Genomic DNA, 11,680 nt, shown 5'->3' on the forward strand with positions numbered 1-11,680 from the left:
AAAAAACTCAGTGAGACAAACTATGTACTTAAGACGCCTGACCGTCGACAGAAAACCAGAGTATGTCATGTAAACATGATGAAAAGGTATTGTTCAAGGGAAGGTGAAACCCTGGGGTCCACAGCTAGTTCTTCAGTGTCACCTGTAGTTCCGATAACTGTGGCCATTACTGAGTCTAGTTCGGATGGGCTGGGGCTATGTGAAAAACCATCAGGGGTGGCTAGGCTTAACAACTCAGAAATCCTGTCGAACCTCCCCCTGTATTTATCACATCTTTCTGACTGTCATAGGAATGACATCCAAGAGCTCATTTCTTGCTTCCCGGAACTTTTTGGTGACGTCCCTACGAGGACTACTGTTGTGTCTCATGACATTACTTTGACCAAGCCCGATCCAGTCAAGCAGCATGCTTATCGGGTCAATCCAGTAAAGCGAGGGATATTAAAGCAGGAGGCAAATTATCTCCTTGAACATGGCTTTGCAGTCCCAAGCCATAGTCCCTGGAGCTCCCCCTTCTTACTGGATACTAAATCGGATGGCAGTCCAAGGTTCTGCACTGATTTTAGGAAAGTAAATGCCGTGACAGTGCCAGACGCATATCCATTACCTTTAATGGATGACTGTATTGATGAAGTTGGTCCTGCCACATATGTTACCAAGTGGGACATGTTGAAGGGTTACTGGCAAGTTCCCTTAACTGCAAAGGCTTCTGAGATTTCCGCCTTTGTGACACCAGATCACTTTCTACAGTACACGGTAATGCCGTTTGGATTGTGTAATGCTCCGGCTACGTTCCAAAGACTCGCTAACAAAGTCCTTGGTGATGTTCGGAACTGCCGAGCATATTTAGATGACATTGTTGTGTATTATGACATCTGGACTAACCATCTTGCTACATTGAGGGATGTTTTCGACCGTTTATCAGCGGCATCCCTCACTCTTAACCTTGCCAAATGCGAATTTGGTAAGGGTACCATCCTGTATCTTGGTCAGCAGGTAGGTGGAGGACGAGTGTGTCCTGCTGACGTAAGGGTGTCTGATATTATTGCATTTCCGGTTCCTACAGGTCGACGGGAACTGAGAAGATTCTTAGGAATGGCCGGATATTATCGACGTTTCTGCAGAAATTTCTCATCTGTGGCCTCTCCTCTGTCAGCTCTGACCAGCCCCTTAAAACCGTTCATATGGTCTGATGAGTGCCAACACGCTTTTGACGGCCTGAAAGCCATGCTTTGCTGTCCTGCTGTGCTGTCTGCTCCCGTTTTTTCAAAACCTTTCAAGCTGGAGATAGACGCCAGCGCGGATGGTGTTGGGGCTGTTCTCCTACAGGAGGATGACTCAGGAATAGACCACCCAGTGAGCTACTTCTCGAAGAAGCTCAATGATCATCAGAAGAGGTACTCCACCATTGAGAAAGAGGCTCTGTCATTACTCCTGGCGTTACAGCATTTTGAGGTTTATGTTGGCTCAAGTACGGTACCAGTTAAGGTCTTTACAGATCATAGTCCCCTGGTATTTCTTAGGCGGATGTCAAACCACAACCAGCGCCTTATGCATTGGGCTCTGTTTGTTCAAGACTACAACCTCGAGATGCACCACAAGAGGGGTTCTGAAAATGTTATCGCTGATGCCTTATCGCGATCTGTGTAGGCAAGTTTTTTTTTTTTTTTTTGTGTGTGTGTGTGGTCTGGACTTGTAAGGGTGGGGGTGTTACAGGCACAGCCCTCTGCTTTGCTCTCACCCTGTTGCATTTCACTTCAGTTAATTTCCTGATGATGTTCACCTGGGACTGCAGCTTCATCAGCTGTGACTGGCCGTCTGCTGGTCATGTGGTGCTCCTCTACCAGGAAGCCGGAGCCTATTAAAGCACACCTGGGAGCTGAGCCTGGCAGAGTCTGGTGAACTGTCTCTGGCTGACACTCACTGCGATCCTGACTCTCTTTTGGCTGCATGCTTCTGACTAAGCTGTTTTCCTCAGGTACGTGGTGGGAGGTTGTGATCAGGCAAGTTTGGGGCCCCATACATTTTCACACGCAGGCTGAACTTTGTTAGACACACCAGGTAAGGGGTTGGTGCCATTTCTTGTAATGTTTTGTATGTTTGTATTTAGACTAGTTAGGTAGTCTTGTTGTTCTTTTGATTTATAGGTTTAGTTGCAGAGTTAGGCCTGGTTTTGTTATATTGAGTTTATTTATTTGGCACAACCCAAACGTCACTTCCTCCCCCACAGGTAATGGTTTGCAGCAGCATGAATCTTTAAATATTATAAACTATATTTATATACTTCATTTCTGACTTCTTGTCTTATTTCATGGTTGCACTGTTGCGCCCCCCAGGGACGTAACACAGTGTATAAAAAAAAAAGAGAAAAAAACCTTTATAATTATATTACGTCATTACCATTATATCAGCTAATTCTTCAGTAAATAAAAAAGGCTTTGTTACAGTACATCAGGGTGGCCCAAATGCAGGATCAGACTCACAGCAAGAAGGCCCCTTGTTCAAGTCCCGGCTGGGGGATGTGAAAAACAACATCAATGGGGGACCTTTCTGTGTGGAGTTTGCATGTTCTCTTCGTGTATGCGTGGGTTTTCTCCGGGATCTCCAGCTTCCTTCCACTGTCCAAAAACATGCTTCAGAGGTTGATTGGCAACTCTAAATTGTCCCTAGGTGTGACTGTGAGAGTGAAAGGATATGTGATTGAGGACATTCTACCCTGCAACAGACTGGAGACCTGTCCAGGGCATCCCTTGCCTTTGCCCACAAGTGGCCGGGATAGGCTCCAGCAACCCCATGACCCTAAAAGGGAAAAACTGTATAGAAAATGAAGAAACAATTATTGAGTTTTATAGACGTAAGAAATTAGGTTGAATAAATGTAACTCAATTATTTGTTACCACTAGAAGTAATTCATTTAAGATGGCAAAATTGGATAAGTTTTATATATATGTGTATATATATATATATATATATATATATATATATATATATATATATATATATATATATATATATATATATATGCGTCACAAGGAAAACAGAAATAAGATCAGAAACTCGTGCGTTTACTTTGTCTGTTCTACAAGCAGAATCTCTTTCTTTTGATGATGTAGCCGTTTTACTTTTTTGATGGACGTATAATCTTCATACGCCGTCATTAGAATGTCCAATTCCGTCTCACTGAAGTGTAACGCTCTCTTTTTTCTCTCCATGCGTTTCCATGGTGACTCTGGAAATCGGCAATCTATTGAGAATGTCTTTATGTACCTGCCGTGCACATGCATTAACCCAGGGTTACCAAGTCGAGCGTAATTACTCCAACTCATATCCGGTCTTTTGGAACCGACATACCCAGAGTAAGCAAGTTCAGGCAGATTTCAACCAGAGTTCAGGGTTAAAGTCAGGCTAGTTTAAACATGCTTCCTGGAATACAAAAGCTTCAGTCTGGATCTCATTCTAGTGAGAGATGAACTAAAAAGAGCTGCTGCTCATTTGATTGTTGCTGCTTTACTTTCTACCAACATTTGGATCCAATATTAGAAGAACAAGGATTTTTCTTCCTGTTTGTCTTTCATCCAAATGACTGAATTTCACCAAAGAAAAGTCATTTTTCAACTCCAGAGACTCCCACAGTGAGACACCTGCTGGCTGTTCTTTGTAACTGCATCTGCAGCTTCTAGAAAGATCCTCTCAGACTTCCGGCTCAATAAGTCTTCTGATAAACATTCAAATGAACAAAGGGCAGACCAGCACAGCAGCAACAACTTGCTTTTAGTTCCAAGATTATTCACAGTATGTTGACCAACATTCTTGTCAATTTGATGTTTGTTCTTCAAAACTTTATTTGTAGAATTAACGTTTTGTTTTTAAATGGAACTGATCAGTTTGGTGTTCTGTATTATTCATGTTCTCTTTAGAAACTTGAGAGATTTTGTGTTAATCATCTGAAAAGGCTTCACGGTGGTGCAGTGGTTAGCGCTTCACAGCCAGTATCCCCCTGGTTCAAGTCCCGACTGGGGGACTTTAAGCAGAACATCAATGATGGACCTTTCTGTGTGGAGTTTGCATGTTCTCCCCGTGCATGCATTGGTTCTCTCCGGGGTTTCCGGTTTCCTCCCACCGTCCAAAAACATGCTTCGTAGGTTAATAGGTAACTCTAAATTGTCCCTAGGTGTGAGTGTGAGAGTGAATGGGTGTCTGATTGTGACCCTGTACCCCAGACTGGCAACCTGTCCAGAGCGTCCCCTGCCTTCGCCAATAAGTGGCCATGATAGGCTCCAGCAGCCTTGTGATCCCGAAAGGAACAAACGGAAGATGATGAATGAATAATCATCTGAAAAACTGTTGCATTATGGTCCTTTAGTGCATCTGTTACATTTAAAGTATGATGGGAAATAAACATTTAAATCTACTTTTGCAACTTTAACGTTGAGAGTTGGGTTATTTAGACCCACTAGACAGTGCGCTGAACCTTTTTTCTTGATTGATTTCTGATCTTCACTGGTGTCCATGGATTACATGAAATCTTTCCATCTTTATCCACCTTTGTCATGGTAGGGAGAACACGTCAATGTAAGGGTTGGGTCATCTAAGATAGCACAAGGGTTACAGTCACAGAGCGTTCACATTTGACAAATACAGATATTTGGTTTATATGGTTATTAATATCATTATGGTCTGATATGAAAAGCTATATAAAAAAATCTTTATCACCCTAAATCAGTCAATTATTTTTCTATTATAGAAACACAGTCTTTTTTTCTCATTTTAGTGGCAGAAATATCTCTTCATAGTTCCAGAGTCTGTCTTTAATTAAATAACGTCTGACTGTTTCTGCTAAAACATAACATTTGTTGATAACATGAAGAACTTTGGACTTTGTCTCTTTCATGATTTTTGACTGACAGCTAAACCAATAAATGTTTCTGAGTTGCAGTAAAGTCTTCAGTGAAATCCCAGACTGTCCTGGACTCTGATCCTGAAATCCTCCTGATGACAAAACCTTTGAAAGTTCAGAGTCTGGAAGGGAAACAAGCTGTGAGGAAACCTTCAGTGCAGAAAGAACTGCAGCTTCTTCAACTGGAACTCTGCAGCCAAATGAGCAAGAAGGATCTGGATGAATGTAGCTTCTGCTGTTCCATCTGTCTGGATCTGCTGAAGGATCCGCTGACTGTTCCCTGTGGACACAGCTACTGCAGGAAGTGTCTTCAAGGACTGTGGGATGCAGAGGAGAACGTCCACAGCTGTCCTCAGTGCAGGAAGACCTTCACACCGAGGCCTGTTCTGGGGAAAAATGTCATGTCAGCATCTTTAGTGGAGCAGCTGAAGAAGAGCGGACTCCAAGCTGCTGCTGCTGGTCTCTGCTCTGCTGGACCTGAAGATGTGGTCTGTGACGTCTGCACTGGAAGAAAACTGAAAGCCATCAAGTCCTGCTTGAGCTGTCCGGCCTCTTCCTGTGAGGAAGACCTTCAGCCTCATTTGAAAGCAGCTGCATTGAAGAAACACAGACTGGAACCCTCCAAGAACCTGCAGGAGAACATCTGCTCCGTCATGATGAGGTGATGAAGATGTTCTGATCAGAAGAGCATCTGTTCTCTCTGCTCTGAGGAAGAACATGAGGGACATCAAACAGTCTCAGCTGCAGCAGAAAGGACTGAGAGGCAGAGAGAGCTGGAGGAGAGTCAGCAACAAATCCAGCAGAGAATCCAGGACAGAGAGAAGGAGGTGAAGCTGCTCCAACAGGAGGTGGAGCCGTCAATCACTCTGCTGATCAAACAGGGAGAAGATCTTCAGTCAGATGATCCGTCTCCTCCAGAAAAGAAGCCGTGATGTGGAGCAGCAGATCAGATCCCAGCAGAAACTGAAGAGAGGCGGGTCAAAGGTCATCAGGAGGAGCTGGAGCAGGACATGGCTGAAGAGGAGGGACGCTGATGAAGAGGAGGGACGCTGAGATGAAGAGGAGGGACGCTGAGATGAAGAGGAGAGACGCTGAAGAGGAGAGACGCTGAGATGAAGAGGAGGGACGCTGAGATGAAGAGGAGAGACGCTGATGAAGAGGAGGGACGCTGAGATGAAGAGGAGAGATGCTGAGATGAAGAGGAGAGATGCTGAGATGAAGATGACAGACGATGAGATGAAGAGGAGAGACGCTGATGAAGAGGAGGGACGCTGAGATGAAGAGGAGAGACGCTGAGATGAAGAGGAGAGATGCTGAGATGAAGAGGAGAGACGCTGAGATGAAGAGGAGAGAAGTTGAGGAGGAGGAGAGATGCTGATGAAGAGGAGAGAGGCTGATGAAGAGGAGGGACGCTGAGATGAAGAGGAGAGATGCTGAGATGAAGAGGAGAGACGCTGAGATGAAGAGGAGAGACGCTGAGATGAAGAGGAGAGACGCTGAGATGAAGAGGAGAGAAGTTGAGGAGGAGGAGAGATGCTGATGAAGAGGAGAGAGGCTGATGAAGAGGTGAGACGCTGAGCTGAAGAGGAGAGATGCTGAGATGAAGATGACAGACGCTGAGATGAAGAGGAGAGACGCTGAGATGAAGAGGAGAGACGCTGAGATGAAGAGGAGAGACGCTGAGATGAAGAGGAGGGACGCTGAGATGAAGAGGAGGGACGCTGAGATGAAGAGGACAGACGCTGAGATGAAGAGGAGGGACGCTGAGATGAAGAGGAGGGACGCTGAGATGAAGAAGAGAGACGCTGAGATGAAGAGGAGAGACGCTGAGATGAAGAGGAGAGATGCTGAGATGAAGAAGAAGGCAAACATCTATCTGTTCCTGTCAGAGGGGAACAGAAAGGTGACATTGATGGAAAAAGCTCAGTCTGATTCTGATCTTCCAGACAGATTCACTGAATCTGTTCTGGTTCTGAGTAGAGAGTCTGACAGGACGTTGGTACTGGGAACCCTTGTGCTATCTTAGATGACCCCACCCTTCCATTGACGTGTTCTCCCTACTATGACAAAGGTGGAAAGATTTCATGTAATCCATGGACACCAGTGAAGATCACAAATCATTGAAGAGAAATGGTTCAGAGCACTGTCTAGTTGGTCTAGATGACCCAACTCCCAATGTTAAAGTGCCTAGGATAGCACAAGGGTTAAAAAGAAAAAGATAAACGGTTCACAGATTGATGAACTGCGCTTGTACATTGCATGTGACTGCGCAGCCGCACTTCCTCCAGACGCCACTATTCATCCAGCGCTTTGATAAAGTGCTCTGGAATCCAGCTATGGTGATGTGATGAAGGCTTCAGTGACGGTTTCTGTCTCTGCTGCATCGACTGTGGGAGCAGAAGTTCATCAAACCTGTCTTCTCTGTTGCCTTAAAATCCCTCCAGTTTCCTTTTTAGAGCTCATGTTTGCACAAATATTCATAGATGATTAAAGTCTTTCAAAAGTGATTCAACACTTTCCACAAAGTCCCAACAAAATCGTGAAATCACATTTTGACCTCAATCCAAAGTGAAGGAAAAGTCCTCAGGAAATAATCTGTTCGATTTGCAGACTTTCCTACGCGTGTTCAAAAGTCGGGAGAGAAAAACCAGGATTCGACCGGATAAAGATAGACATAGTTTTATTTCCCTAACAAAGTTTCTAAAACAAAGTTAAGACAGATATCTGGATTCTCAAACTAGAAAGCCTACAAATGCACAACAATTGTATAAAACTTGAGAACAAAGGAAAAAGTTCTGCAGAGAAATTTTGATCATGGCGGCCGGATCTCCTCCCCCTGGACGCATGGATTCGTCGACAGCTGGACCGCCTGCTTCAGCCGGACCATATTTGGAATTCGCGTCTGAATCTGCTCGGAGGGCAGATATTCCATAGCAAGCGCTGGAGTGAAAGGCCAGCCTCTTCTTGGCCTGAGAACGTGAATATGGCTCAGTTCCCACAGATTGGATCTTCAGCACAGGTGGTTTAAATCTGGTCCGTGACTAATTTACTGCTTCTCAGCCCATCTCCCTGAGCTTTAAACAAAAGATCTGGTCTTTCCATACAAGAGAGAAAAAGGGAGTCTGCATCTGCATCCATAAATTTATCTAAAGGAATGCCAAAGAGGAATGAGCTTTTACAAGATAAAAAAGATTGTTCCATCACACTGAGCACTGAAGATTAAAACTTCAACGTATAAAAGATAAGACAAAAAACATACATTTCTTCAATTCCTTCTCTTGAGCTCACGAAGTGAGATCACAAAAATTCATGACCACATCCCTCAACAACAAAACATTTCAATAGGTCCACATGACCTGACAGCTGTGGTCGCAAACCCTCACAATCTGTAACACAAAATCAATGTGAATAAATGAGCATTACAAAGGAGGTAGGTGACCCATGAGTGCAAGGAAAAACCTGTGGGAGCGACTTAGACCTTCTTTGAGAAACATTCAGTATGCAGTCGGACAGAATTGCAACAACTCCGTGCCCCACCGGCAGCCAACCCTAAGGATACTCATGCATCACCAGACCTTACCTCTGCACAATTTCATTAATAAAAGTTACATAGAACAAGAAATAAAGTAGCAAATAAAGAAAATATACAAATTCAAATTCAAAAAGCAAAAAAGATAACACTTCCTGTAAAGAAAAGGAACACCTGAAGTTAAGGGAGGAATTGGAGACATGTTAGGGGAGAACAAAATCATACAAGCTGATCTCACAGCCGGGGTGGTAAAAAGGGGTCGCTGACAGGTAACATGGCATATTGTCCGTGCTCCCGATCCTTTTCTGTCGCATGTTTCGCAAAACATAAGAAACCAGACAAAAATTAAAGCCTTCCCTCTCTTGGACTGGGAGAACCCCAGGCCACTAGTGGAGGGAAACATTGCAGACTTAGAGGTAAAACACAAAGGACATAAAACTAGAGAAATTGAAAGTAAAAAATATAAATTGAAAGTAAAAATCTAAATTGAATCTAAAAATAATTGCAGTTTCTTCTTAGACACTTTAAAACCCAAATCATACAACTTCAGGAGAAGATCTTTCGTTGCTTGAATGTAGGTTTCAGTAGTTGGGGCTGCCAGCAAGAGGTCAACAACATACATCAACAAAACACAACCCTCTGGTAGCACAATATCCTGCAGGAGAGACTTCAGACAGTGATTGAAAATGCCAGGAGAGTTTTTAAATCCTTGTGGCAAGCGTGTGTACTGCAAGCGGACACCTTTATACTGAATAGGTGTCTGCTGTTGTGTAATGGAATACAAAATAAGGCGTTGGCCAAATCAATGGCAGTAAACAACACACATTGTGAGGTTAAAGTTGACAGCATGCGATGTGGGTCAGGCACAGGTACAACTGGAGTAGTGTTTACGTTATTGACAGCCCTTAAATCATGTGCCATGCGATAAGTTTTACCATCAGATTTTAAAACCAGTCTAAAGGGAGTACACCACGAAGAATGCGAATGTTCAATGACACCAGAGTTCCACACCCCAATCAAAGTTTCCTTCATCTGCATCCGTCACCTAGCAGTACTGTGGTCTGAACACCTTTGCTCCTGCAGTTACCTGAATCTCCACCGGGGGGACGGTGGAGCCTGAACCAACATCAAATGAACCTGTGGACCATAAAGAGTCAGGGAGCGTTTTTAACATCGCCTCTGCATCTTCATGATTCATCTTCTCTCTGCTGTGATGTCTGGCAATGCAGACATGCTCCAGTACTGATGAGTTAGTGGTTGGAGGCAACGTTATCCTGTACAATTTTGTGGAGGGAGAAAATTGAACACCTGAAAGAGCACAATGTTGCCAGTCTGTGTTATTTACTCCCCTCTTAGTCATAGGTCTAATGATATATGAGGTACAGCTGTGTCTGACATCGGGTACCATTGCAATTGTGAGTGTGTGAATGCACAATAAGTTGCTAAGCCCTCAGGGTCAATATATGTCAGTGGAGTTTAAATGCCACGTGTGGCCTTCTACCTGATAAAATTCTTTCTGGTACAGTTGATCATCCTCTCTGTCATAATAGAGTGTGCAGTGCAGGTCACCCGGAGGCGGAAAATATGGCTTCAAGGACAAGATCCATGGCTTCCATACCTGAAATTCATGAAACACACCTGGCGTGTCAGGGGCCTCTGGATCCCAGTGGGTGCCAGCAGTGGGGGTTGGCTGTGGTTGAGGCTGCAGCAACCACTGTCCCTCATACTGTGTGGCATGGCATCCAGTCAAAACATGTCCATTCGGGAAAGTGATCTGTATCCCATCTGGAGAACATAGGATGCTGGCTCCTGTTTTGACAAGAATGTCCCGTCCCAACAGATTCACAGGTGTGTGTGGTGAATGCACAAATGAATGTTCCACCATCTGACCGGCCAGTTCAAAAGTCAGTGGGATGGTCTTTTGCAGGTTTTGAGGTGTCCCAGAGAAGCCGACAAAGTTCATGTGTTCATTTTTTAGAGCAGATGGAGGTAACTGACTGTTTATAGAGGAACATGTTGCACCAGTGTCCACTAGACCCATCATGGGGACCTGTGAGCTTAAAAGGGACCATGGCTCCTGCATCAGCAAATGGTCCCAGGCCTCGTGAGCCCCCCTAGTGGTATTGTCCGACTTGCCACCATTGTGGTCCTTGCCACGGTGGAGGAGGGGCTTGGAGTGGTCGTGGGTGCTGTTCATTTCCGCCACGCCCTCTGCCCCTGGTCTGTGCATGATGCTGTTGGGTCCCTTGGTGTGGGCAGTGTTGGGCCCAGTGATCCAGAGCGCCACAGATGAAGCATTCATCTCCAGCTGCTGCTGGGGGGGGTCCCCTGGGTGGCCCACGTCTTCCAGAATATCCGCTCCTTCTCCTGCCCCGGCCTCCGAATGCCTGAGCCTGCCACATCATTGATGCTGGCTCTGGGGGTACTAAACTTATCATGTTTTCTTTTTTAACACCTTTTTTATCCTGAGTGGATTCTTTCTGGGCCTGTGCAAGCTGCAGTTTGAGTAATTGGGTTTTCAGCTGTTCAACTTCTCCCTCTGCTCTCTCCTTTTTCTCCAAGTGTGCTCTGCAGTGATGAATCAAATGCCTCTTAAATCGACTCTCATCACCAGCCAACAAGTCTGGGTCTGCTTTTAATAAATCCTGTAAGTCCTGAGGCAATCCTGCCAGGATTGCTGTTCTAAACATGACTGTTTCAGGGGGTGACAGGCCGGGGTCTCTGCCCTTGTTGTCAATCCATTTCTGGACACACTCGGAGTAATATGTGCTGGGGTCCTTACCTGTATATGGGAAACTCGATGGGGCTGTGGTCAATGGATCTGGAAAAAGTTCCCTCATTGCAGTAAAAACTGGAGCTTGAACGTCCACTAAAAGAGTGGAGTCTGGGTGGTCCTGCACACCCGCACGCTGTTCCATAGACTGGATCTCAGTGATTGTGGCTGTTACGCCTAGCAATTGTCTCAAGTCTCCTCCCTGTCGAGCTGGAATGCTGTGTGAGCAAACGTAAGCGTCTGCTCCTTCACTTACCAGTGGTGCGGAGGGGTGTTCTGTGCGAAGGTTTATGAGGTCTCTGGAGGGGTCTTCTCTGTTTTCTGCCATTCTAGGTCGCCTTTCCAACATTGAGGCTATGTGCTGCTATTCTTCAGGAGTCAGGTCCTGGTCCACAGGCCTAACAAACTGTCCTGTCGCAGGCCACTTCACCGCATATCTCAGCATCGGGTACATCTCCTGTGGAGGATAGGGGGGAGGGGG

At 45.2% G+C, this 11,680-nt stretch overlaps 2 protein-coding genes across 6 annotated transcripts in view; both read right to left on the bottom strand.

Moving 5' to 3' along the window:
- The window catches only part of LOC144987317 (uncharacterized), a 406,167-nt gene that overhangs the window by 370,486 nt on the left and 24,001 nt on the right, over positions 1–11,680 (bottom strand). For 4 of the 5 annotated variants that reach the window (XR_013651194.1, XR_013651191.1, XR_013651192.1 and 1 more), the window contains one exon: positions 7,561–11,656. The exons of the other annotated variant lie outside the window; for it this stretch is intronic. The gene's annotated coding sequence lies outside the window, so the exon portion shown is untranslated. Of the gene's footprint in view, positions 1–7,560; positions 11,657–11,680 lie in introns of those variants that run through there. 5 annotated transcript variants of the gene reach the window in all.
- Positions 1–11,680, bottom strand: part of LOC144986688 (NLR family CARD domain-containing protein 3-like) — a 520,304-nt gene that overhangs the window by 347,213 nt on the left and 161,411 nt on the right. The gene's annotated exons all lie outside the window — the stretch shown is intronic.

The sequence above is a fragment of the Oryzias latipes genome, chromosome 2, assembly GCF_053564925.1.
Source record: "Oryzias latipes strain Hd-rR chromosome 2, Olatipes_Hd-rR_3.1".
NCBI lineage: Eukaryota > Metazoa > Chordata > Actinopteri > Beloniformes > Adrianichthyidae > Oryzias > Oryzias latipes.